Source organism: Prosopis cineraria, unplaced genomic scaffold (genome assembly GCF_029017545.1).
Source record: "Prosopis cineraria cultivar Desert tree isolate PC_DT_omini unplaced genomic scaffold, ASM2901754v1 PC4, whole genome shotgun sequence".
In the NCBI taxonomy this organism is placed as follows: Eukaryota; Viridiplantae; Streptophyta; class Magnoliopsida; order Fabales; family Fabaceae; genus Prosopis; species Prosopis cineraria.
Window position 1 is genome coordinate 6,082,674 of NW_026555335.1, and position 6,974 is coordinate 6,089,647.

The following is a 6,974-nucleotide window of genomic DNA, read 5'->3' on the forward strand; positions in this document are numbered from 1 at the left end:
ATGCAGCAGCCTCTCTACCACCACCCTGGCATTCTTGCAGCTCCTCAGGTTCTTCTCTTGGCCATTCTTTGTTCACAATCTCGCTTTCCTTTTATACCCATCATTTATAACTTATCCTTCACGAGTCTTGCTGGCAGCTCCGTTTCCACTTTGTACTTATTTGTACTTTTTTAAATAAGCGAATCGTTCTGTCCAAACATTTTCATGTTTAGCTGTATAATTTGTGCAGCAGAATCGATACATTTAACCTCGTGAAGTTAAAATTGTATCTTTGGACAGAGGGCGTTTCTAGTCAACTGAGGACTTGCTTGTTGACCTGTTGGGACTGTGAGGCCTCCCCCCCCCCCCTTCCCTTTTTTTTAAGGAAAGTTTTCAATTACTTGTCCGACGTAGCGACTCTGTCCTTTGTTATTCCTGAAGTTGAACATCTTGTAAAATTTATTATGGTTATCCAGTACTTTCTTGTTTTCCCTGCCGCTTTCATATAGTATCGATTAAATATATTATTGTATTGTCAAGAAAGTTCTTTTGTTATGTAATGGCATTTTCCTCGATTAGATTAGATGCCCGTGAGGGGAGTGGATTTTCTTGCTCTTCGGATTTCTTTCCTCATCTTTTCCTTGTTTTCAATATTTTTATTTTGCAGATAGAACCAATCTTCTGTTGCAATCTGCCTCCTGGCTTTGATTCTAGTACATGCTGTAGTGTGTGAGTGTTATTTAAACATTCCCTTTCATTTTATGCTTTTTCCTAAAGTGTTGTTTCTTTATTTATATTTATTTGTCTTCTCGTTGATGTCTTGTCTGTTAAATTGTCGATTTTGTTGAATGAGACAAATTTTACTGCAAATTGTTCATAATTTATTTCTTGTTACTGCATTTTTGTTTATGTATTCATTTTTTCTCTAAGGCTTTGATTGGGAAGGAGGGGGGGTGTGTTTGGCATCTTAATGACTGTTGGTTGTTTAGAAGGTGATAGGATGGGGTGGATTAGGATTGGTCTGATCTCACACACCATGTTTTCAGCTCGTTTGAATAAGGAAACCCCCTTCATTTCTTCTGTTAACCCGCTCCACAGTTCTCTTCTTTTGTTTTAATTTCATAAAGATAGTATTGGAAATTCCATCCTCACCCCAAAGCCCCCTCTGTTAATGGCATTATAATGGGCAAACAATGGGGAGAGAGTTACCATATTTGTTTTTTCATTGAGCTTACAAACAATGGAGCGGGTTGTATTTGCATTTGTATTTTGAAATTCTTTGTCAGAATTTGAGGTGAGGCAGATATATTGGCAACCTTCAACCTCAGGTTACAGAATCCCTTCTTCAAGAGGTTTTTTTCAGTACCGGTCCTCTTGAAGGATGCAAGCTCATTAGGAAAGAGAAGGTCGTCTACTTAGCCTCTCTTACAATGTAATAGCTATCTGTTCAATCAGGAAAGAACAAGAACAATAAACGGTAATTTATTTTAGAGTTTTTTATGTATTAACAAAGGAGGATGTTTTCAGTCCAAAATTCGATACGCTACCATACTTGTGCTTCTTGTAATCTTATGGTGGTCTGCTTTGTATTGTTTTCTGCAGTCATCCTATGGATTTGTGGATTATTTTGATTACAGGTCAGCTGCACTTGCTATTATAACTTTAAATGGGAGGCAAATGTGAGTATAAACTTTATATTGAATCCTGGTACAACTTTTCCTAGTTTCAGATTCTAATACTTTATTATAGTTTTGGTCAGGCTATCAAAGTTAATTGGGCATATGCTAGTAGTCAGAGGGAGGATACATCAGGTTTTGCATTTTCTGTTCTTTTTCTCTCTCCTCCAACATTGTATTGTGCATTATATTTATTTTGCGGAATGGCATTTTTACCCTTTTTCCTTCATTTGGATTCAGGTCACTATAATATTTTTGTTGGTGATCTTAGTCCTGAAGTTACTGACGCTGTATTGTATGCTTGCTTCTCTGGATATCCTAGTTGTTTGTAAGTCTATTTCTGTGCCCTTATAAATTTTGCTTGCCTCTTGTGCTTGCTCCTGGATACGTGTCTCAATTTATTTCATATCTTTATGACACTTATGGCTTAATGTTTGCAGAGATGCAATGGTTATGTGGAATCGCAAGACAGGCCACTCCCACGGATTTGGTTTTGTTTCTTTTTCTAACCAACATGCATGGAATTTTTTAATTATGTTCTATTTGTTCCTTTTTTATTATCATCCTTGGTGTTTTATGTACTTGCAGTGCTAATGATAGGTTTCCCCCCTTTTTTGTGCTGATCAGAATGTCCAAAGTGCTATAACTGATTCAAGTGGTAAGATGACTTCAATGTGAGTTTATCGGTTAACTGCATATGCTAGAGGTATTTTAGAACCTACAATCATTTGCTTTATTGTTCGCACTTCACAAGCTGTAAAGATAATTTCAATTTCAATTTACAATTCCATATTGTGCAACATCCTTGAATGTGTTTTGGATTTTCTGCTGCCCTCCAGTTAGATAAGATGTATATGGAATTTGATGTGATTCTTATTCCATATTGAAATATTTAACTTCAATGCTTTCGGTATGGTGGTGGTTTGATTGGATATTAAGTTCATAAGTGATAGTTTATTACATTAGCAGCTTCAAATGTATGTGAATCTGTTGTCTTTCCCTTTCATATCAGGAAAGTGGCTTGGAAGTGGACAGATCCGTTGTAACTGAGCCACAAAAGGGAGCTAATTCAAATGATGACAAACAGGATTCAGATTCCAAAAGTGTTTAGGAGCTGACGAATGGAACTTGTGTTGAGCTTGTGCTGGAATTCTGATTCGTATTTCCATTGGATGTTCATAGTGTTTGCAGTTTGCTTTAGAGTTCATGATTTCTGGCAGAAATGGTCCCTTGTCCACTGTCCTTATAAGTTATGAAATCAGTTTTAAACCTTTCATTGTTGATCATGAAAGTTACTTTGACTATCAATGGATTTACAATGGGATGTATAAATAAATTGTTTTTTCTTTAAGTTTTCAGTTTATCTTTATGTATATACTAGATTGATGTTGTTTTGTAAACCTATAATTTAAAAATATAATTGGTCCAATCATTGGTTCTAGAGACCTGATATTTGTGGTCTTTCTCCTTTGCTTTCATGGTTATTTGGCTGTTGGACTGTGCAGAAGAAGGCCATCAAAATATCAATGATGAATCTCCTGAGAAGAATCCTCAATATACCACCGTCTATGCTGGCAATCTTGCTCCAAAGGCAAGGGTTACTTTACTATTGTTATAATCTGCTAATGTTTACCTTGTTAGTCTTTATTTTCTGCTTCTAAGAAGCCAATTTTGCTTGAGGCATTGAATGATATCATTTTCTGATAATTTTTGGCTTTAATCTTTTTTTTTTTTTGCCTTTTAAATTTATAGATATGTTTTGATGAGTGCTTGATTGGACAGTGTTTCCCAATTATGTTTCAATTGCTGTGTGCAAGAATTGTAAGCTTACGAAGTTATGCAGGACCACTGGCTGTTGTACTGCTAACCACCCAAAATTTTTTTGCTTGATCTAGGCTGACTTGTATCTTTTATCCAAATAGTGCTTGAGTGAATGGGATGTTAAAGCCTTGCTGATCCCGATTTTCTTCTTACATTTAAAATTACTACTGTTCTCACAGGCAGTGAAATTGCTTGCAGGTTAGTTATCTTGATCTACACCGTCATTTTTACGCCCTTGGTGCTGGAGCAACTGAAGATGTTCGATTCAAAGTGATAAAGGCTTTGGATTTGTGAGATAAAGTACACATGCCGAAGCAGGTCTTGCTATACAGAGGGGTAATGCAGGGATTCTCTTTGGTGAACCTGTCAAGGTATCATGATATTTCTGGTTAACAGCATTTATCTCCTATTAGTGCTATGTTATAACTTATAGCCAAATGATATTGTTAAATATTTGATTGATATGGCTGCAGTGCTCATGGGGTAGCAAGCCTACACCCCCAGGAACAGTATCTACCCCTCTTCCCCCACCTACTGCTGCACGTATGGCAGGCTTCTCGGCCTCTAATCTCGTGGCATTTCAACGACAATTGGCTTTGACCAAAATGGGTGCATCGCAGGCCCTCGTCCAGCAGACTCAGCAAGCCCTGAAGCAGGCAGCCATGTACCCAAGTGTTGCCAGCACACAGCACCTTATGTACTATCAGTAAGAGTTATGGATCTTCTCTATGTTAAATCGCTTCTTCACCTGGTGTCCATGTGGTTCTTTTATTGTCCTATCCTTTTGTGAAGCTGCAATATACATATCTGTTGCTGTTGGTTTGCGTAGATGTTGCGTTTTGCGTATTCTCACCATTCACTGACCGCAGTCCACTGTAAATAGATATTTCGGATGCTTTGGTCTTTCTCCCTTGCCTTCTTGCAATGCATATTACACTTTAATGACAGATAGTGTAGACTTGAAAAAAAAAAAAAAGAAAGAAAGAAAAGAAAAACTACACATTTTGTTTTTTCAATTGAGTGGGTTTTTCTTATTTAATTGAATGAGACGTGCTTTTTCCTGCTCCTTCATTGTGAAGTATGCTTTCTCACGAGAAGACAGGGCAGAAACAACCATGGAGGACCACACTAAGGAGACTTTATAGCCCTCCTTGATTTTGACCCATTAGCATTTATTACTAGGAATTGTAACAGGACATCAAGGTTTTTAATTAGTAAAATATACCACGCAGAATATATCCCCTTACAAAATGAGACGCTTTTAGGTTTAGAAGTTAAAAATGCCTTCTATTTTTTAAGTGGGGAGTGCATCTTAATAATAAATGAGTTCCACATACTTATCTTATAACTTATTATTTTTTATATAAAAATTTCATCTAAAATTCTTGAACTAGCCCCTCAACTGATATAAGTTGATTTTTGAAGTTTTGAATATAAGTTCTTCATTTTCATGCCCCCTAAAAAAATCCTAATCACATCCATGGAAAAGAAAATAGAGTACTTCCATAATTTAGGATTTTCAGAGTAGTTTTTCTTATCCGGAAAATAATAAAGGAGCTTTAAAATTTGACAAGAGGAAAAAGGAATTTTGCCCCTCGTCAAATTTTGTGTGTATGTTCTAATTATATAAATTCATGTATTTATAATCCCGATTAACTAATGAAACTGATAAAAATTATTGAAAAGATGTTCTCATTCATGTGTAATATAGACTTCATCAGTAATAAAGTCGGCTCATATTATTACTGGAAAACTCAGTGCTTGTGCGAGAGATCAAATTTTGACGTGCAACAAAAAAGTAGAAAAGTAAATTAAAAGGAACTTTATTTATGAATAAGCACTAAGCAGCTTCTTGGGCTAATTTTTATTTTGTATTAAAATCCTGCAGGTGCAGCGAATAAAATCACCACTCATGAAACGTGTTGAACTATAATTGTACCTTATGTATTGAACTTGAACAACTATATTCATTTTCTTTAATCACAGAAGATCGCGTTTACTATTTAAAAGAGTAATACTTGATCTCGTGAGACACAAACTGGTATTTAGTTATTTAAAACTGCATAATGTTTCTGTATAGCATCAAACTGCAGACTACCACACCGCTTTGTCAAGCTAGTGCACACAAACTCACTATATCAACATGGGAGGAAAATTCACTCCATAAAATAAATAAGATTTAATTCACTGTGCGTGGGTGACGGTGGGTACACACAAAAATAAAATAAAATAAATTGGAAAACAAATAGAGTTGGTTATTTCAATATCCTAGCTTAAAAAACTGGATCCTGATTAGAAAGAAAAAGGAGGGTGTGGGCCTTGTGTATCTCTAGTTGCTACAATCTTATTTTGTGTATCAATAAGTAGAACTGGATGGGAAAGAAACTTGTAAAATCAGTTGAAGTGATAATTTCTGGAAACACTTATCACATATGTATAGCAACCAATAACCAAAATTATATAAAGTAGTACTATTCATTGGAAATAATGGGTACGTTGAAATCAAAACAGCATCTTAGATCAAACGAGTCAATTTAAATTGCCCTCTAGTGGGGGGAAGAGAGAGCCATGAAAGTGATGGAAGTAGAAATCTAATAAACGTGAGCAAGTGGAGAGGGGGTAGATAGATGTCCCCAACACAAGAATACAAAAGCCAAAAAAAAAAAAAAAATTGTGAGCAAAAGTATGTGTATATGTGGAGCCCTCACGCATTCCCAATTTTAATTCTTTCTTTCTTTACATCCGAATTTTGGGTTCATCACTTGTTAGTGGATTCCCCATCTCACTCCACTTTCTTGCTTTCATCCATCAGACCCCACCACCACTCACTTCCCCTTCTCATCATCCTCTTCCCTTCCCTCCTTCAACTTTCCGTCGTCCTTTTTACATGCTGTCATTTATTACGTTTTAAGACCTCTCACAAGATACCTTTAATTTCTCATGCCTAGTAACAAATGAATTCTGCAGGATTTCAGTTTTGGTTGATTTTTTTTTTTCTACGCGGAGCATGTGGCATTCTGGACTTGACTCAGTTTCTATTGATTTCAGTGTAGAGGTTTTGAACTCAGACTGGCTACTTCAACTTTTAGAAAGAACAAATATGAATTATTCACTAATTTTCTAAGACATGTACAAGATTTGAACCTTATAATAAGGGGCCGCCTCTTTACAGATTTGCATGCCTTTTCTACTCAACTTGATTTTTTTTTTATAAATTTAATCTAATTTAGAAGTGTCTCTTCAGAATCCAGGTAACAGATGAATAAATATCTTTGTTTATAGCCTAAAACCAATCTAACCATCTTTAATTCTCTTCGAAAACAGGCTCCCCCACTTTTCGAAGCTCTTTTCATTGTGTCGTCTTTAGATTTCACATGATAATTTATGATGATCAAACGTTTTTAGAAAAGATGGGGTGGGAGAAAACACGGGAACAGAACAGAGACCCGTGAAACTCAGAACTCACGTTCGCAATTTTCTGCGATTGGATAGCTCAAA

At 36.0% G+C, this 6,974-nt stretch overlaps 1 pseudogene; it reads left to right on the forward strand.

Annotated features, from left to right (window-relative positions):
* Window positions 1-4,423, forward strand: LOC129308414 (oligouridylate-binding protein 1-like; annotated as a pseudogene).
* Window positions 4,424-6,974: the final 2,551 nt, after the last annotated feature.